At 39.4% G+C, this 21,688-nt stretch overlaps 1 long non-coding RNA gene across 5 annotated transcripts in view; it reads left to right on the forward strand.

Annotated features, from left to right (window-relative positions):
* Positions 1-21,154, forward strand: part of LOC140608728 (uncharacterized) — a 55,508-nt gene extending 34,354 nt beyond the window's left edge. For 2 of the 5 annotated variants that reach the window (XR_012010695.1, XR_012010696.1), the window contains 3 exons: positions 2,425-2,525; positions 3,376-3,440; positions 8,947-9,148. This is a non-coding gene — a long non-coding RNA (uncharacterized lncRNA). Of the gene's footprint in view, positions 1-2,424; positions 2,526-3,375; positions 3,441-3,772; positions 3,822-8,946; positions 9,149-13,882; positions 14,136-16,677; positions 16,784-20,467 lie in introns of those variants that run through there. The other 3 variants (XR_012010697.1, XR_012010698.1, XR_012010699.1) reach the window with 3 other exon arrangements.
* Positions 21,155-21,688: the final 534 nt, after the last annotated feature.

Consider the following 21,688-nt stretch of genomic DNA (forward strand, 5'->3'; position numbering starts at 1 on the left):
TAAGTAATAACCAAGTTTAGGCAAGGATGGATAACAACTGGAATTCTTATAAATTGCTGGTGGCAGAGTGAAGTGTTACAATCACATTGGAAAACTGGCCGTATTTGCTAAAGTTGAATATGTTACTTACACTCTAACCTAGAAATTTCATTTCTAGATTTTATACCAAACAGATACACGTATGCGTGTTCACCAAAAGACAGAGATAAAAGTGTTATATTGGTACTATTTTGACTATTGTGAATAGTAGCAATGTAACGTTTTTGTCATCATGTCAAATGATAAAACAGACCCCCAAAAAGGTAGTACATAAAGTACAGTTTCATGGGATCCCTGGGTGGCTCAGCGGTTTGGTACCTGCCTTAGGCCCAGGGGGTGATCCTGGAGTCCTGGGATCGAGTCCCATGTCAGATTCCCTGTGTGGAGCCTGCTTCTCCCTCTGTCTCTGTCTCTGTCTCTACCAGTCTCTCTGTCTCTCTGTCTCTCTTTCTGTGTCTTTCATGAATAAATAAATAAAATCTTTTAATAAAAAAGTACAGTTTCATTCACACAAAATGCAAAAACTAATTACTGGTGATTGTGGTTGACTATAAAAATAGCCACAATATGTTGAAGGCCTTGCTTAGAAGTGGAGTCTCACCCCTTGAAACTAGGCGGGCCTCCTGACTTGCTTTGACAAACACAATCTGACCAATGGATGTATCAGTTGAGCCTACGCCTTAAGAAGCCTTGCAACTTCTATTCTTGCTCCTGTTACAATCCTGTCACTAGAAGAATAAGCCTGGGAGGGATTACATGGAGGAGAACCTTGACATCCCATTGAGAAGTCAGCTGGAAGCCAGGCAGTCTAGCAGACACCTACAGGAGCAAGTTCTCACCCCAAGATTAGCTGAACCTCCATCCAGATCAACAGAAATTTTCTGCTGAGCTGAGCCGAAGCTGCCACCCACAGAATTATAAAATGACTATTGTCTTAAGCCACTAAATTTTGGAGTGGTAGGTTACACAGAAGATCTAACTGATACAGAGAGTCATGGAAGAAAGAGCAGTCGTGATTGGGAGATCTGCTCACAGAGGCTTCCTGGGTATCTATAGTATTCTATTTCCTGATCCAAGTGTTGCTAACACACATGCATACACACTGTTAAGATGCATTGAGCTGTATAATTATGATATCTGGGATATAAATAATTGACTATATAATTATAAATATAAATGTTAATAATATATAATGTCTATTATAACTCTGTTCTTAATATCGTTCATAATATACTAAAATATTTAATTTAAAAAGTCAAAGTAAAATAAAGTCTTTATGTACTGAGATGTGATAATCTCTTAGCTATATTGTTAAGGAACTGGAATCCTTGAGGTCAAATCTAAACTTACTTATTGTTCATAATCAACTGCAATCTTTGAAGAAAATGGTGCTTCTATAAAAAGTAGTTTGTGCCAATGCTCACTGTGAGACTTTTTTGGAACTCAAAAATTCATGGTTTTTAAACAGGTTTTTGAATTTCAGGGGGAAAAGATAGAAGCTAGGATTATCATTTACTCATTAAATTTTTTTTTTAATGAAGAAGTTAGTTTTGATGTGCTCAGCCTAGTGGATTAACAACAACAAAAATATTGCCATATATAGAACAGGTGTTTTTATAATTGTGATACATTAGTTGGAGCTTTTGCAATGCACACTGATTCTCAAATCCACGCTTCTTTCTGAAACAAACAGAAAGCTCTACTGAGGTCTGTGGGAATCGCTGATCTGTAAAGATTCCTCAACCAAAGTTCCTCAAAGACCTAAGTGATTTGCAAATTTTGTGCCGAGAGCCAGGATGGAAACCCCCTTTCAGCTTCTCACTCTTGCTTCGTCTGGTGTCCGGAAACAGAGATGGCCATTCTGTCTGTCAAGAACCCATTCACAGCCCTTCTTCCCTGCCCTCATCATCTTATCCAATCATCCCTTGAGACTTCACTGAAGATTTCTCCTCTGTAAAGTTTATCTTGACTCTCCAAGAACATTTTTACCTATGCTACTGTCCAGACCGCCACGATAGCGATTGTCCTAACATATTATAATGGTCTCCCTGGTAGGCTGTAGATAAGTTCATGGAGGTAGAAACCATGACTTATCTGTGTAAGCCTAGGGGAGCATTTAAACATCAGGTCATAACACAAGATAGGTATTCTGTTGATATTGTTTAATGAGTGAACTTTCCCAAGTTCTAGATTGAAATGAGAAAATATATTACCTTTGGAAAATAGAATGATCCATACTGAAATATTCCAAGTGTGCTTTCTTTCCTAAGGATGCAAACCAATTTAAAACATAATATATAGTAAAATAATTGCTATTATATAAGCCACACAGTATTTGATCTTCCAGTGGTGGGCAAAAGACAAACAGTTTCTGTCTCTTTCTAGGTTTCCCATGTACCATTAGGAGAAGCTGGTAGGATTAAGCGCAAGTCTGAGCTGGCAAGAAAGTTAGCAGCATGCTGGCTCAATGAGAAGTCAGCAAGAAGGTAGGAGGATGGCTTCTCCATCTCATTACCACTGCCAACCAGTTGTAAAGAAGATGTAAGATGTGGGAAAGAGACCTAGACCCAAAGCTTACCTGCCTCAGAGGAAAGGCTGCTCCCCAGGCCTTGTCCCCCACAGGGTGGAACCAGATGGTCTTCTATGCTTGCCATGGTACCCATAGCCTACTGCATGAACCCCAGCTGGGGCCCATTCTTGGGAAGCCACAAACCTATCTTAGGAAGATGGTCAAGAAACACCTGAAGCTTTCATCAGTTGCTGTCAATGCTTCCCAAAGCCCCTCGGATCTACTCTGTGGCCTCTCCCTTGATCACCAGGAAAAGGGGTGCCCATCTGACAGCCAGGATTAAATATCTGAATTTAATGCACCCCACTTATGCTGTTATTAGCACATTCCTGGGCTTACCCTACTGCTTCCAGAGAATTGCTCTGGCAACCCAGAGACTTTACTGCTCTTTCCCTGATACATGGGATATATAAGGGCACCCTAGATTCATTCATGTAAAGAACAGGCAGTGTAAACTTGCAAAGTGCCCAAGCCTCAGAACAGTGCAGGCAATGGCCATACCTACCAAGAGATGATACAGGATGCTTCCCACAAGTTCTGATATAGGACAATGCCAGTAGCTGTCTGGTCCTGTTTTCTCCCCATCTCCACTCTTAATTCCCCTCCTTCCCTTGCCAATTACTCTATTATATTTCTTAGCCTTTATATCTACATTCAATATGTCTGTGTAGACACCATATAGAAGAGTTGTTTTGTGTGTGCGTGTATTTTAAATTATATTCATGGCGTTATGCTATTAATCAGTTCCCATTTCTATGTCCCCATAGAAACCTACCATATTTTGAAACCTACCCATATTGCTGCATGTAAACTCAGTCCATAACTGTTCCTGGTAAGTAGCACTTTTCATCTACACATTCCCCGGTGATCTTCAACTCCTTCAAACCATGCTGCTAGGAACCCGAGCTAAGTTGGCTTCCTAACTTTGAAGTCAGCCTTGGCATGGAATCATACCTAGGGATGCCCTGTTTTAACAAACTAAAATAATTGAAAGGCTGTTTAAGTACTTTAAATATATTCTTTTCCCTGTTTAAATCTCTTTTAAACTCTCGCCCAAACCTGCCTTTTGAAACTTGGGCCTGTTCCATTGCTACCCTCTTTCCCTTTTCTGGTTTCTGGGCCATTCTTTCCTCCCTGGATTTGTTTCTCTTCTGTTTCTTTTAGTTTCCCGCTCCTTCCTCGCCTGCTAACACCATCTTAGCCAGGAGCCAGGTAGGGAAGGGAGCAAAAGGGGAAAGGCTAATATTAACACTTTCCCCAGCTTTTTTTTTTTTTTTTAAATATTCTCCATTAGCTTTCTCTGTAACAAATGACAGTGCTGACTGGGGAGTTTTGCTATTTACTAATACTGTGTTCTCTTTGACCAACTGAAAGATATTTTTGAATGACATATGACCAATATGCATGAATTTATTCTTTTTTTTTTTGCATGAATTTATTCTTGATGATTATAAATGAACTAGATGCATGTCCACTTGACATATCATAACAGATAATGCATGCAGCCTTTCATGAGGAGCCTCGACACCAATCAGTACCTACCTCCCTAATTAATACCTGCACCCTCTCCCGTGGCACTCCCAAAGCCCTTACTCTGCTCTAAAACAATAGCATAGCAATTCCTACATTCTAGCATACTCTATACTGTTTGTATTTATCAGGTTTAGGTCACCGTATGCCACCCCTTTCCTCCTTAAGAGTGAGTTTCTGTGTCCACCATGTTCTCTGATGTATCCTAAGCACTAAGAACAATGCATGCCTAGCATGCAGTACAGATCTTTGAGAATGAAGAAATGAAGGAATAGGTGATCTCCATTGGTGTTCCCTGGCCATCATATGGTTCTTTTGGGGCACTTTCACAAATCCTGCAGAAAGTTCTTCTCCAGGAACATCAGCATCTACCTCCCTCAGTCTTCCTCCAAGCGGCCACTCATGGCAACCTCCTCAGTGCTTACGTCGGTGGGGTTCTTTCTGCCAGTGTCTTCATCTGGAAGGAAGCCCTCCTTAGTGGAGTTCATTTTAAAACAACCTGCAGGCCCAGTCTCTGCTTTGGGACCTGCGATTAATCTGTGGGTACTATGCCCCAGAAGAGGCACAGCTTGCTTTCAATGGCACCCTCTTCTCTTGGTCACTGCCAGGCAGATGGCTCCTGCCATCTTTAACTTGAGTCTTCCAGGCACCTGACACCACCAGCTCCCTCTGTCCCAGGCTTCAAGTTCTTCAGCTCTTTCTCAGGGGGTGTCTGCAGAAGGAAACACACCTTTCCCTCCCCCATGGGGATGGGAGACAATGGGAATGATACTAAACTCTAGCAAATGTTTCCAAAATCCTATCACCTGGCCTCCTTAGCTACTACTCTTATATATTCGAGGTGCCACTTAAAATGTTCAGACACCACCTTTTGCAAATCCTGTATATTTGGGACATACTCATATGAAAATTTAAGTATTGTTTATCTGAAATTCAAATTCAACTGAGGCTTGCTCCATTTTACTTGGCAAACTTACACACAACTGGTACAGTCCTTGTGTTGAAATAAAGACCACTTAATACCACTTTGGCCTTTGGGCCTCAAATAAAGAAAGAGCAATGATACCAAAGAAGTCCATCCACAGAACAACATGCTAAACTACCTGGTACTCACGATGTATAATTTCTCTCATTTGTAACATTCTTTGCTACCCTCTCACACTCTATTTCCATAAACCAGATTTTTGTATTATCATCTACTAGAATGGATTCATCAGATCCAATTTGATATATCTTTACCTCAATTTCATACCTTTAGGAGAAGCCATATTATAACTTTTTATATGGTGGAAGTGGGCATTAATCATACCAGACTTTAGAATCGTTCAGGCAAATGTTTCTCTTTTGTGGAAAATTCCTTGCCCAAATACTTAAAACATTCAAGTCTGTTATTATCTGAGAACTGGTCAGGCCTGCAGGTGTCTTTAGAAGAACTTTCTAAGCAGAAGTCCCTACCTCTCCAGGGCAAGAAATGAAACTGTGGCTTCTTAAATAAATGGATCAGCTTTAAGTGACACCTGGCCTTTCTCATTGTCTCATTAAAAACTGTCTGAAGACACACAAAGCTGACAGACCATGTATAACACCAGTGAAAACTAGAACAATGAACTTATTTCCAGAATCTAGGAGAACTCGGCTTTATTACCAGATAACTATAACTATAACCAGACTCATAAGCACTGAGCCATGGAGGGGAGGGGGACACCATGTGCTTTACTTCTAAAGGGAAGAAAAAAATCCTGAAAGAAACTCAAAGAAGAGAGAAAAATCCTTTGTTTCTCCTCCACTGCATGATGCTTTGTTGAGAAACACATGAACTGCACCTACCAGAAAACCAGCCGGCTAATCACTCACTGAGCTCATGTTTTGTTGTTGTTTTTGTTTTTTTGTTTTTTTTTAGGACAGCCAGATGGTAATTTCTCATTTCAGTCACTCCCACCTCACCCCTATCTACATCCAGAGACTTCAACTCTTCAGAAAACACCTGGGCAAGACTTGGGTTGTGGGTTACCAGCATAGTAGTCTCCATAAATAAACACTATGGGCCTGGGAGTAGATAGAAATAGAAGCAGTGAAAACCAGGGCTATAGTTTTCCATGTGGTCCATCTGTTCCATGTGCTGGAGAGCCAGCGATGGACGTAGGAGTGGATCCCATTTCTGTCTGAGGGAGCAAAACTAGACAGGAAATGTGTGAGGCGCTGGGCTCACCAACCTACCTACCATCTGTGACTCTAGGAAAGAGACTCAGCCTCTGCAGAAGTGGTCAGAGCACAGGGGCTGGGGCTCACCCTCGGGCTTCCCAGGTGAGGATGGAGCAACATTCAAAGCAGGAGGGTGAAGGGAAGGGTATCACCTACTGGAGTACTCAGAAAAAGGAAACTTCTAGACATTTTAGGTCAAGGAAGTAAAAGAAAAAGTTATAAGTTGTTTGTGTTTCACAAGATGATGAAATGCGATGGAAGAAGGGTAGCGAGGGAATAGACCTGCAAGTGATAAGATGAGAAGAAAGCAGGGTTTATTGAAGTCGAAAATGCCGTAAGGAAACCAAAAATTTCAGAAAGTAGAAATAGCAGAGTTGGCATTGACAGACTGAATACGTAATGTGGAGGGCCAACTTGAGAATTCGTTATGGAATAAAGAGGAAAAAGACAAAAATGGAAATGGGAAGAAAGAGAAATGATGGATACAGAAACTCAAAACAGAGATCTAACTCAAGATCTAAGTGATGCTCTACATGGAAATACTGGTGAGTCAATTAAAGAAAAACGATGGATCAAAGTTCAAGAGTTTTGTCTCTAGAAGACAGCACAGCACAGCACAGTTAACAGGAAGAGCAGACGTTGAAAGATGGTAAACTGACAAAGGGATTACCATCCAGAAGAGCAAGGACGGATGAATGAATGAGTGAGTGAATGAATGAATGAATGAATGAACAAACAAACAAACTGCTCAACCAGAAAGTGGGCAAAAGATGTATAAACTGAATACATTGCAAGAGGAAACCTAAGTGACTAATAACATGAAAAGAAGTTCAGCCACACTGGAAACCACAGAGATGCAATTCAAAACAAGACACTATGCTTCATCTGTCCAAATAGCAAAAATAGGAAAGTTTGATTATATACTAGAAAGTGCTGGGGTGCCTGGGTGGCTCAGTCAGCTAAGCACCTGACTCTTGATTTTGGCTCCATAAAATCAAGATTGGCTTGATCAGGTGGTGATCAATCTCAGTATCCTGGGATTGAGCCCCACATTGGGCTCTGTGCTCAGAGGGGAGTCTGCTTGAGGTTCTCTCTCCCTCTGACTCTGGCCCTTCTTCTTCTTCTTCTTCTTCTTCTTCTTCTTCTTCTTCTTCTTCTTCTTCTTCTTCTTCTTCTTCTCTCTCTCTCTCAAATAAATAAATCTTTTTAAAAAAGTGCTGGTGAGGATGAGGAAAGAGTGGGATTATAGATGACCTTCTGGAGTGCCATCTGGCCATGCATAATGTATTTGGATGCCCTTTGACTCATGAGTATCAGCAGAAGAAGCAGGAGATAGTGGAGCAGGAGAAAGAAGTGAGGAGAGAGAGGCACAAGGAGGAGCAAAGAAAAAAGAAAAATAATAGCTAATCAGGAAGAAGAAAGTAAAAGAAGGGAGAGAGTTGAGAGGAATAAGCCAAAACCACTTTTGTTTTCTTTTTACTTTTCTGTACTTTTCATTTTTAATAATGTGTTTTATAATACATATGTATTATACATGAGTTTTATGATGCATTATACATTCACATCAAAAAGAAGTTATTTTTTAAGCATCCATAATCCCACCACCCGAGGTTCATAACTACTGTTAACATTTGGTATATTTCTTTTGGAACATTTTCTGTGCATAAGCACTTTCCCAAATCATTAAATATTCTTCAAAAATGACTTCATCATTTTTAAAAATTGCATAGCATTACATTAATTGAAGGTACCATAATCATTTCTAATGTGTTCCCATTATAGAAAATAGATGCTATTTCTGAATTTTAAAACTACAATTAAACACTTTTTCACAAACTTTGTTGACATTCCTGATCACTTTTTAGCTATGCCTTTATGGATGTGGAATGATTGTTTAAATATTGTTTGTTTGTTTGTTTGTTTGTTTGTTTGTTTGTTTGTTTGTTTTTAGAGAGAGAGGGAGGTGGAGGGAGAGAGACAGAGGAACAGAGAGAAAGAGAGAGAGAGAGAGAGAACCTTAAGCAGGCTTCAGGACCAGCACAGAACCCAAAACTGGGCATGATCCCAGGACCCTGAGATCATTACCTGAGCCAAAATCAAGAATTGGACACTTAGGGATCCCTGGGTGGCGCAGCAGTTTAGCGCCTGCCTTTGGCCCAGGGCGCGATCCTGGAGACCCGGGATCAAATCCCACGTCGGGCTCCCGGTGCATGGAGCTTGCTTCTCCCTCTGCCTGTGTCTCTACCTCTCTCTCTCTCTCTGTGACTATCATAAATAAATAAAAATTAAAAAAAAATTTTTTTTAAAAAGAATTGGACTCTTAACTGACTGAGCCACCCAGGAGCCCACCTCCCCCCCCCCACCCTTTTTTGAGAGAGAGAGAGAGACTGTTTAAACGTTGTTAAGGTTCCTTATTCCGTATTACCCCATTGCCTTCAAGAACAATTATAGCAGTTAATTCTTTCTCCTATCAAGTGAAATTTCCATGTACCATCACCAAACTTACATTTTTAAAAGTTTATGCTAATTTAATAAGTGGGATATTATAACATTGTTTGAATTTGCCTTTTTTATTGGTAGTAAACTGTAAAATTTTACACTTCCAGGCCATCTGTTCTCCACCAAATCTGGGTGAAAGCATCACCTTCTCATGGGGCAATAACCACCTGATACAGAATTCCCATCTGCAGCCTAACTTCACCAGCCCCCACACTCCCACTCCCTTTGCCCACCTCTGCCTTCTACTTTGCCATAGCAATTACCACCTTCTTGTATACTTTAAAATTTACTTATTCATTGTTTTTATTATTCATTTTCTGTGTGTCTGTCTTCTCCTACTTGCATGCAATCTTCTCAAGAGCAAAGATTGTTGTATATTTTGCTCATTGCTACACCCCAGGATTCTAAAAGAAGACTTGGTTCATGGTAGGCTCTCAATAAATGTTTTGTTTAATGAGTATTACCGAACTTTCTTGAAAAGTATTTAGTCCTTCAATACATGAGCAGGTAAATAAACTATGGTGCATCCATACAATGGAACATTATTGTATGATAAAAAGAAATGAGTTCTTAAACCATGAAAAGACACAGGAGAAATTTAAATGCATGTTGCTAAGTAAAAGAAGCCAGGGTGCAAAGGCAGCATAATGAATCATTCCCACAGTATGACACTCTGAAAAAGGCAAAAAGTATAGGTAGCAAAAAAAATTTGATGGTTTCTACAGGTTCAAGGGAAGGGAAGGAGGATGAATAGGTGGAGCAAGGAGGTTTTTTGTGGAACTACCTGTACGATACTGTATTGGTGGACACATGACATTATCTATTTGTCAAAATCCTGACAACTACACAACACAAAGAGGGAACCCTTTGTGGGGTTCCATAGAGGGAATCCATAAACTATGAATTTTAGTTAATAATAATGTGTCAGCATTGGTTCCTCAGTGATGACAAATGCACCACATCAACGTAAGAGGTGCTAATAGGAGGACCTGTGAGGGGAAGGGGGACGGGGTGTTTGAGAACACTGCAGTTTCTATGCAGTTCTTCTGTAACTCTAAAACCCTAAAAACTCTTAAAAAAAGAATAACTTAATTTTAAAGCAAACAAAATATCTATACTTTCTCCTAGTTCTCCTATGCTTTGCTTCTTTTATCTGTAATCTTTCCTCCGTCTTGAATCATATATAGCATGAAATGAGAAACTAAATTTAATTGAGACATTATCAACCAATCTTTGCAACAGCAACACTTAGTCTTACATGTATGTGTGACTCTCTTTCACATTAAGTCTTTAAGTCTAAAAATGCTTGTCATATTTTAGTCTCTTTTGGATTATTCCTGCAAGGTATAGTAAAGTTTTAAGATATATAACTTTTAATATATTTAAAAAACTGACATTACTGGTTTCTCCTAATTGCTCTTCTTTATTACTTTTGTTCTTTGCTACTTTTACCCACTTATCTTCCAGTTGAACTTCAGAAACCCTTTCTCAAATTCCAAACTGGGGTTCTAAATAGCATTGTGTTTAATCGTTATCTTTAAAATACTGAATGATCTCATTTAGAGATGTAGCAGTCTCTGAACTTAAGCATCTTCTGTATATTCATTTTTTAAATTTGGGTTATCTAATTCATATATATTTTTGTGCAGTTTATTTCCAAGTTGCTATATTTTGCTAGTCTGTTAAATGTTTCCCATAGGATTTTCCAAAATTGATCACCACTATTCATATAGTATATATAGTCATTTTTGATATATTTATGTTTTAGACTCACTTATATTTCTTGTTAATTTAATAGGTTTTCAGAGTTGGTGCTCTTGTATTTTCAGAGTTGACTCATATAATCTGCGAAATCTTCATCATGTCTTTTCATTTTTGTGTGCTTCATCTTTTTCTTTTTTTTTTTTTTCTTTTTGGTCTTACTGCACTGGTTCATACTTTCCAGAATAATATAAATAATCATAAAGATGAATGCATCCTTATTACATTTCCTAATTTAAAGTAAAAGACCATGTACAACCGGTGGTGTTGCTTGGAATTAGTTTCAAGAGTTCCACCAAAAAATATGAAAACACATATAGTACACAAGTTTATTAGTTGAAAAACATACAGGAGCCATTAATATTCTAATGAAAATAGTGACTTTTTGAGAGAGAATATGCAACATTTTTTACTTCCTTAATCACAAAAGTCTGTCATCTGGGACACTTAGTAATATTTCTCAGAAGCAGTGTTTCATGAAACACACTTTGGGAAGATGTCTATTGATTATTAACATGACATCAAAAAAAATGACATCAACTGTTGGTTTGAAAGTCAGCTCCTACCAAGTCTTTCATTCATTTATCTATCAAATATGTAGTAAGCCCCTACTACATGCCAGGGCTCTGCTAATGCTAAAGATTCAATGAAGCTCTGAGATGGTGCTCCTAATGCACAAAACCTTCCGTCTAGTGGAAGATACACAGAGTAAACACAAAATATCATGGAGTAGAGTGCCTAAGGAACACGGAGGAGGGAAAACTAATCCAGGCAAGGAGGTTGGAGTTGTCAAGGAAGTTTTCTGGAACTAGCGATAGGCTTCAAAAAGATGAGTATTGACTTGACATTTTGGGGAAGGGCTGGAGGCAATGGCGGTTGACAGCAGAGATGGCTCTTCCAGGCAAAGAAGAATGTGCCTGGAGGAAAACACATAGCATATCTGAGAAACTGAAAGAATTGAGGAGTGAACTATAGAAGGTGATGGAAACCATGTATGACACAATGAGTGTTTTAGAAATCCCTGCCCTGACTGCAGTAGAGAGAAAGGAACCAAGGTGGGCGAGCCCAGCACCAAGGAGGCCAGTTAGCAAGCTGATGTACTATCAAGGCAAATGTGGCCTTTGTTCATCTTTGAAAAGGATTAGGAGGGATGCCTGGGTGGCTCAGTGGTTGAACGCCTGCCTTCAGCTAAGGGGGTGATCCTAGAGTCCCAGGATCGAGTAGCACATCAGGCTCCCTGCATGGAGTCTGCTTCTCCCTGGGCCTGTGTCTCTGCCTCTCTCTCTCCCTGTCTCTCATGAATAAATAAATAAAATCTGAAGAAAGAAAGAAAGAAAGAAAGAAAGAAAGAAAGAAAGAAAGAAAGAAAGAAAGAAAGAGAGAGAGAGAGAGAGAGAGAGAGAGAAAGAAAGAAAGAAAGAAAGAAAGAAAGAAAGAAAGAAAGAAAGAAAGAAAGAAAGAAAGAAAGAAAGAAAAAGATTAGGAAATAAACCAAGTCATTTCTCTACTTCCTTCAGCTTGTATTGCTGCATTTATTCATTTTATTAAAAAATAGATGCCTTGGCTATCATCTCTCAGCTGTCTCTAGAAATAAATGCTTTCCAGAAACTTTCAACACAACCATACATTCATAGCTTTTAATTTGCAGTCAGTGTAAGAAATAGGATACAGAGGCCCTTTGTCTACCACAAATTTCTACTGTGTGTCTCAATGTATCTTATAGACAGAACCATGTAATAATTCATGTCAGAATTAAACATTAAACATATTTCTTACCTTATAAAATTTTGTTTTTGTATTTTACTTTATTAGAATAAGATGTGACTATTATATTTTGCTTTCCTTTCTTTCCAAGAAGCTCACTGCTAAAGTTTTAACTCAATTACAATAGACTTTCTTAGCTTCTCTCCTCACCCTTTCTCCAAGTTTTTGGTCCATAGTCTTTTATTTTCTTTGTATTACCAAATTGTATTTTTTAATATGACAAACTTTAATCTTTCACAGAATATACTTGAGGGGCAAAGATGAGGGGAGAGAAAATGTTTCACCTATTATTTTCTGTGGGGCAATGATAATAATAATAATAAACTATTGTTAATTAAAAAAATATTATCCTTATTTATTTAAGAGTCAGAGAAGTTAAAGGCTACTTGGGTGGCTCAGTAGATTAAGCATTTGAGTCTTGGTTTTGGCTCAAGTCACAATTTCAGGGTGGTGAGATTGAGCCCAGCGTCAAGCTCCACACTCCGTGGGGAGTCTGCTTGGGATTCTGTCTCTGGCTCACTCACTCTCTCACTCTCTCTCTCTCACTTTAAAATAAGTAAATAAATAAAATCTTTAAAAATAATAATAATAAATAAATCTATGTCTTTGATCCCAATCTTACCCTATTCTACTCTCCTATGCCTAAAACGCAGGAGAACCTGAAGAGGGTGAATTGAATCTATGAGGCTTTAAATTAAATTTAAAATAAAAATATTTGTCCTTCTCTGATTGACTTACTTCACTCAGCATAATACCCTCCAGTTCCATCCATGTTGAAGCAAATGGTGGGTATTTGTCATTTCTAATGACTGAGTAATATTCCAGTGTATAGAGAGACCACATCTTTATCTTTTCATCTCATCAATAGTTTGGCTATTGTGGACATTGCTGCTATAAACATTGGGGTGCAGGTGTCCTGCTGTTTCACTTCATCTGTACCTTGGGGATAAATCCCCAGTAGTGCAATTGCTGAGTTGTAGAGCAGTTCTATTTTTAACTCTTTGAGGAACCTCCACACAGTTCTCCAGAGTGGCTGCACAAGTTCACATTCCCACCAACAGTGTAAGAGGGTTCCCTTTTCTCCGCATCCTCTCCAACATTTGCTGTTTCCTGTCTTGTTAATTTTCATCATTATCACTGGTGTGAGGTGGGATCTCATTGTGGTTTTGATTTGTATTTCCCTGAGGGCAAGTGATGCAGAGCATTTTCTCATGTGCTTGTTGGCCATGTGTATGTTGTCTTTGGTGAAATTTCTGTTCATGTCTTTTGCCCATTTCATGATTGGATTGTTTGTGTCTTTGCTGTTGAGTTTAATAAGTTCTTTATAAATCTTTGATACTAGCCCTTTATCTGATATGTCATTTGCAAATATCTTCTCCCATTCTGTAGGTTGTCTGTTGTAGTTCTGTTGTCTGTAGGTTGTAATTTTGTTGACTGTTTCTTTTGCTGTGCAGAAGCTTTTTATCTTGATGAAGTCCCAATAATTTATTTTTGCTTTTGTTTCCCTTGCCTTCATAGATGTATCTTGCAAGAAGTTGCTGTGGCCAAGTTCAAAAAAGATGTTGCCTGTGTTCTCCTCTAGGATTTTGATGGATTTTGGACTCACATTTAGATCTTTCATCCATTTTGAGTTTATCTTCGTGTGTGGTATAAGAGAATGATCTAGTTTCATTCTTCTGCACATGTCCAATTTTCCCAGCACCATTATTGAAGAGACTGTACAAACATTATATGGTCTCATTCATTTGGGGAATATAAAAAATAGTGAAAAGGAATAAAGGGGAAAGGAGAAAAAATGAGTGGGAAATATCAGTGAGGGTGATAGAACATGAGAGACTCCTAACTGTGGGAAACAAAAAGGGGTAGTGGAAAGGGAGGTGGGCGGGGGGATGGGATGACTGGGTGACCTGCAATGAGGGGGGCACTTGATGGGATGAGCACTGGGTGTTATGCTGTATGTTGGCAAATCGAACTCCAATAAAAACATATACAAAAAAAAAGGAAAGAAAGAAAGAGAAAGAAAGAAAGAAAGAAAGAAAGAAAGAAAGAAAGAAAGAAAGAAAGAGAAAGAAAGAGAGAGAGAGAGAGAAAGAAAGAAAGAAAGAAAGAAAGAAAGAAAGAAAGAACGAACCTTACTTAGGGCAGCCTGGGTGGCTCAGTGGTTTAGTACCGCCTTCAGTCCAGGGTGTGATCCTGGAGACCTGGGATTGAGTCCCACGTCAGGCTGCCTACATGGAACCTACTTCTCCCTCTGCCTGTGTCTCTGCCTCTTTCTCTCTCTCATGAATAAATAAAATCTTTAAAAAAATAAAATGAAAATATTGTTAACATTATAAAGGAGCACTGGGCTGGCTCAGTCAGTAGAGCATGCAACTAGATCCTGGGGTAGTTAGTTCGAGCCCCACGTTGGGCATAGAGTTTACTTAAAAGAAAACTGTCAGTATACACAATGTATATATATGTAAAATCACCATATCATACTTTAAATATCTTACAATTTTATTTGACAATTGTACCTCAATAAAAGTGAAAACATTTTAAAAATAAAAATAAATAGAACAATTCCAAAGGGTGAAATGACAGGATGAGATAGATCATGGCTAATGAAAACTTATCAAAAAAATTTGTGAGAGTAAAAAATACTGATAAAATTAAAATTATTTAGCATAAATCAGAGAAAGGTGAGAAATTATTTCAAGCATATAAAAGATAGGTTAGTTGGGCTCCTTAAGGTAGATGAGGTTACCCAGTTTCCTTCAATTAACAGGGTTTCTTATAAAGCTGAATACAGGAACTGAAGAATACAGAAAACAGCCTCATACTCACACTCATGAACCCTGGATCAACTTCTAGGACACAAACCATGTTGAGTCATTTGGTTGCCCTTTCCTCTCCATGGCAGGTGAACATTGCTGCTCATTCTAGTGAGCATCATCATGGCCATCATGGCCACACAGCTCCACACAGCTGCTCTGTATTTGTTAAGATGGCTTCCCTACCAACAGACTCTCCCTGTAGTCTCTGCCTTGAGGTTTTTGATGACTCATGGATTCTGCTCACCTATTGTCTTCGTTAATCTTGAACAATGGCTGATTGAATCTTCAGCTTCTAACCAGGTTCAAGCATGTCCATTTGGCAGATGTATCCATCAGGTCATGTAGGTGACTGATGATCAGCCTAGATGGCTGGGATGACTGGTCACCAACCCCAGGCACCTGGCCAGGATTCCTGGATGCAGACGTTGCCATTGCATTCCACTCTAAACACTTTACAAACTTCAAACTGAGGTCCTGTTCTTGGTGTTTCCAAGGGAGACCAGAGAGACAAACTTTGTCCATCTCAAAGATAGAAATACTAAAATAGTTTTTAATGGCTGAGGGAAGAATGTAAGTAAAAAAAGAAACAAATTCTTTATAATAATGAGACCTGATAAGTAATGCAATGAGACCCTTAAGTTGAAAAGTCTTGTCCCTAAAAATCAATGAATGTTTGAAGTGACATAATTTAAGTCTACTTATAAGATTCCAACTAATCCCACATATCTAGTTTGGCCATATGATAATTACTAATGAGTAGAACAGGTTTCAAGTATTATTCAGAGGCAATAAAGTCTCCTGCCTTTCACACATGCACCCACACTTTGAATTTCTCCATATCCATCACATTTCTTTCACCCCTTACCAAACAGGCATCCATCTCTGAGCCTGGGTCCTCAGAGGGAAGAGTTCAATTCTTTGGAATTTGTTGACATGGAAAGCAATGTAGATCCACTGTAGCAGCACTATCAATGACCTCTGCATGGCCCTTTGTCCCTCACCATTTTAGTGTACAATGGCAGAGCTTCCTCCTGCAATCCATGAAAGTCAGAGGGCTTTCTCTGACTGCTGAGGTCCACTCTGCCCATTGGCTTGGCAGATCAAATTAGCAACCTCATCCTGTGCTAGTAAAAAGAAACTTCAACTAATAATGACTGTGCTTATCCCAATCCTCCTGCCATGTGGTAGCATGACTCTGGGATATGTAGACACCATTTCCCAGTTTAATCAATAAGATTAGGTTCCAAGTGGCACCTTGCTTTCCTGCCTCATTTCTCCACTCTCCTACCATTGTTTCCTAGGATCACCTCCCAATAAATTACCTTCACTTGGAATCTTTGACTCAAGACCTGTTTTCAAGGGAATTCAAACCAAGACGCCAAATGTTACCTAACCCCTTGTATTTTACTCAATGATGGAAGTGTTCATTTGTTACTTACTGATTATACCGATGGTTCCCAGTACTGGCAGTGACCAATCCTGGTTCTATTTGCATAGGAATTAAGGGGTTACCAGGACTTGACTTCCAGTGCTGAAACCAAATAAGTTCTGGGCCAACTGGGTTGAGATGATCACCCTACCTGAATATCGTCTGCCTGTGCTGGTGAGTATATGCAGCAGTTTCCTTCTCATGGGCTCTACTCTACCTTCATCACCAAAAGCTTCTAAACAGACAGGAGGCAGACAGCTGGAGGTTACTCTGAATTAACCAAGGACGGAACAGTATCATTAGCATGTGGGTTAATTAACTGGAAAAGAAGCAGAATTCTTCACCCATTGTGCACAATAGGCATGCTGAGGAAGGAGAATACAGGGCTCCAGAGCCTGAGTGGACCATATGACTCACAATCATTGCCTTGAGATAGGGACGAGTAGTTATCATCTAACAGTTATTCATAGTTCCTCACTGTGTCTAGCACAACAACTTCACATTTTGCCAAAAGTCCTGCAACACTTCATGGGATGTAAAAAAATTGAGATGTTCATTAAACCAGGTGTCACTAAGTGTAGTGTTCAACTCTTAAACACATCAAGGTATGTTAAGGCCTCTTGTGGCACTAGCTCATTGTCTTGCTAAGTTCTGAAATGAGCTCTCAAGTATATCCTTTCTAATGGAAAAATAAAATCACAATCACTTTCATGATGTATCAAGGCTCTATGGCCAGGAACATCAGTCCAATACCTGGCATGTCCCAATGCTTCCATAAGGATACTTGGGTTGTAATGATGTATGAAAACATTTTGTAAACCGTAAAGCATCATGTAAGTTGATTAACCCATAATTCATTCATCACACATCATGGTAACAATTAAAACTATAAAATTTTATATTAATGTGCTGGAATCATTTTAATTTGGATTGTGAACAGGGATTTTTTTTTCTTTTTTATCACTCATCCCCGGCCCTAGAAACATGAATGGCACAGATCAGGTAATCAACAAATATTTGCCTTTATGAATACATAACCAAATAGTGCTGCCTTGTGGACCAAGATCTGCACATCAGGGCCTAGAGGCCCCCTGAATTAATGCCTTGATAAGAATATCTCCTTCATTCTAGTTTTAAAGGAAAGAATGTATTTTATTACAGTTCTTGAATTGTACTACAATCTACATCATTACAAAGACTTTAAACTGTTCTTTCTTTTTAATGGTCAAGTCTATGTGATGTTTATGTCTTACAACATAGACTTGTATGCTGTTGTATGCATGTTGAATGCTTTCTCTTCCTGAGGAACTAATATGTTTCTTCCTTGCTGATAATGAAAAATAATGGAATTTTCCATATTTCCTTTTTTATGTTGTCTTCTAGGAAGCTCAGAAACCAATTTTATATGTATTTCTATTCAAATTTAACTTCTTTTTTTTTTAAATCCCTTTGAATCTTAATTTTAAGGAATTACTTTTCCTTTAAGACATTCCATATGTATCTGGGAGACAGAAAATCACTATGTTTGATGCCATGAATTTTAAGAACGTAATAGTAGGTACCTAATTTACCGAGGCATTGTTCTAGATTTGTGATAGTATCATTCTTACTTTACTCTGAAGACTTTTAAAAGTTATCATGTAGTGTCTACAGAACCTGATAACTCCACTTTAACGTTCATGAAATCAACCAAACTTGCATGTTTCAACCAAATTGAGAAATAGTATTATGGACTTACTTAGGCAATGGGAAGGCTATTTGGAATATGCTATTCCAGGTACAGACAAAATCCACATTTTGCAGGTAGAAAACATAGCTAGCTCCCTCTACTACCTAATTATTTGAATTAGTTTTTTTTCTACTGGATGAGGAGCTGAAGCTTCAAACCCCACATGGCCAATAAAGCAGCCAAATCTGCAGTCTTGTACCCTAAATGTTTATAGTGTTTGGCCTCTTAAATAATAATTTCAATATAGACAGTGGAGCTAAGTGATTAAGAATATAGAGTTTGGCTTTTGAAAAACCCTAGACTCTGTCACTTAGTGCCACTTGAGCTCACTAATAACTAAGTCAGTACAACTCATGTGCAAGAAATTGGATCCATTTGAGCCTTGGTCTTTTCTTTAAGTGTTAGCCTCTCCAAGGCCAAACCCCCAAATAAACCAAACTTGCTCCAGTGAAGATGGGACCAGTTTCTGATGATTATTGCAACTATACCATCCCCAGGGTGGGAGACCTCTCTCTATATCTGCCTTTCTGTAAACCCTTCGGAGACCAGGAAGAGATTCACACAATTCTCAGAAGTGTCAATCTGATGGGCACACCTGTCTGGTATCAGCTATTAGGGCTAGAAAACCTAAGGCCTGGCTCCTAGTTTGTTGGGACATATTTACCTGCCCTGATCCTTGGGCTTTCTCTTCCTGATTAGAGTCCATGGCCACCAACTGGGTCATGTAGTCAACTCCCCCAACAGGAGCCCAATCCTGGGGCTGCTGCCTCTGCTACCTGCTATAGTTGTCACTCTCCAGCACCTCTCAGAGCATACTTGTGACCCACTGAGCATAGACTCTCACTGGACATGCCTCTGAGCTCCAGCCACAGCCACCTGACCACTGGTGACCAGATGACACAAAGTTCTGCCTGATAGAGGTGTCTACCCAACTCCACCCTCCCCAGATGCTGTTGATTAGGGGAGCAGGATGTTCTAACACATTGATTCAGGTACAGTTTTTCACCAGGTTTATGACTGATGGAACAGGATCAACAGGATAGAGGGAAACCATGGGACTTCTTACGCACACCTTTGCTCAGACCTTCCTGGGCCTTCTGAGTGATTGACTCCCAGGCTGACCTGAGAGTCAGTCCCCTGTGGCCCCTGTATCGAAATACCTACCTCATTATATTGCACCTATTTTATTATGTGTATTATAATTACAGTTCTAATTTTGGTTATCATTTTAATAATTTAATATTATGATTATGCCTATATGTATTTGTCTCCCATCTTAGACCATGAGCTTCTTGTTGTTTGTTTGTTTAGATTTTATTTATGTATTCATGAGAGACACAGAGAGGCAGGCAGAGACATAGGCAAGAGGGAGAAGCAGGCTCCCTGCAGGGGCCCTGATGCAGGACTCCATCCCAGGACCCTGGGATCACAACCTGAGCCAAAGGCAGATGCTCAACCATTGAGCTACCCAGACACCCCAGACCATAAGTTTCTTGAGTACAGGGACTGTATTTGATTCATCCCTGTCCCACCATTGGCTACCACAGTGCCTGACAGACAAGAAGCAGGCAATAAACGTGGGTTGAACTGTTCTGATTTCATAGGAAGGAACAGGACTATAATTTTTCAAGGGCTGTTCATTCATTGTTAAGGCCTAAACTAATGTGTAACGTTGGAAGTAGAGTTTCAATAGAACAGTGAAATTGTCTAATTGTTACAGTTCAAAACGGGTCCCCCCGGGCCTCCCCTCAAAAAATACCTTAGTAAAATTATTTTATAATTAAAATCATAAAAAGAAAACTTACATTTCCTACAATAATGTTCCGCTACTGAGGAAGGCACATGAAAAACTGGCATCACCTTTGATAGGAGGATTCCAGCAGATAACCCTTTTCGATTCTAATCCACATCCCTTTTATCTTCAATTAAAAAAAAAAAAAAAGGAGGTGAAAAGTTAAAAGTAGAATAATATTGCTGTGTACACAGGGTTTTTTTTTTTTTTCCCAGTGTTTTTCTCCTCAATGCGCGCAATTGGTAATTAAATATATTTCTGCTGGTCTTGTGGCCATATGCCTACAATATGTAAAAATACATTTGCGCTTTTTTTCCTCCATTCCTTTTGTTCCCAGTGCTGACTGCTGTCAGAGTGAACGGTCCAGATTCCCGTGTGCTGGTATCCATGGGCTTCGTCTTGCCAAGCTGCCAGTCTGGAGCGTCACACCTTACTGCCTTTAAAGATTGCCCTGCAGAGATAGAGGGAAATGGCAATTTTTACATGATGCAGTCTGGCGACCCAGGAGATTTGAAGTCAGAACTGGTGCCAAGATTTACCCAGGAGAGCAAGCAGAGGCAAAAACAGAGAACCTGGGCCAAAAGGAAAAAAAATAAATAAAAGAAGAAAGAAGAGGAAGGCTGGGGGATGGGGAAACCACCATCAACTCTCTCTGGGGGTTCTCTCCAAAGGCCGGAACTTGAGGCCACTGAGTGGGTGATGGTCGTGTTATTAGGAGTTTGTGGGTCCTAAAGAAAGTCAAAGGGAAGAGGTCGGCTTTTTTTGCATGCCCTAAATTGTAGTAGATTGCAGAATGTAAATGAGACAATTATTACACCAACGCTCATCAAGCTGGGCTGGAAAGACTTCAATAGCCTGATGAATATGCATGCAAATTTGTTAATTAAGTTAATTATTCTGCTGAAAATTCATTTGTCTTCCAAGGACATTTTCCCAATGATTTTAACATGCTAGCGCCATTAGTCATGCTCCGTGCTATTTAACATTACTTTTTGTCCACTTTCTTTTCCCCCCACTTTTTTAAAAAAATATTTTAAAGTTTTAAAGACAATTGATTGGTTCTTTTAATTGACCCCCACAACGCTGGAAGATGCCTAGAGCCAGCTCGGTAGGCATTCTTGGAAGCACGTTTCTGTTAAATATTTCCTTGATACATAAAATGTCTGCAAAGTGTCACATTGGTGGGGAGGAGAAGGACTCTATCTGGGCTCATTAAAGCCAGAATTTGAATCGTTCTCCATAGTGACTGGAAGAGGTAATCTGTCCCTGCTGTGGGCGATTTTCCCAGCTCTGAGTGTCATTTGACACATGGGTTTACCTTGCTGTGGGAGTGAGGTGATTCCGGCCTCCCCTCTCCCTGCAAGGCGAGACCCAGAGAACATGTGTATTCAAACAGGAACCAGTACTGTGATACTTTCCTGTCACCCATGAGGGCCCAAACCTGTAACCATGGCAACAAAGGGGAATAGTGTGTTTAAAATCCCATCTAAATGGCAAATTGAGATATTTGAAAGAAACGGTTGAGTTTAATTTTGTTAGCCAACAGTAGCCAAAAAAT

Source organism: Canis lupus, chromosome 18 (genome assembly GCF_048164855.1).
Source record: "Canis lupus baileyi chromosome 18, mCanLup2.hap1, whole genome shotgun sequence".
NCBI lineage: Eukaryota > Metazoa > Chordata > Mammalia > Carnivora > Canidae > Canis > Canis lupus.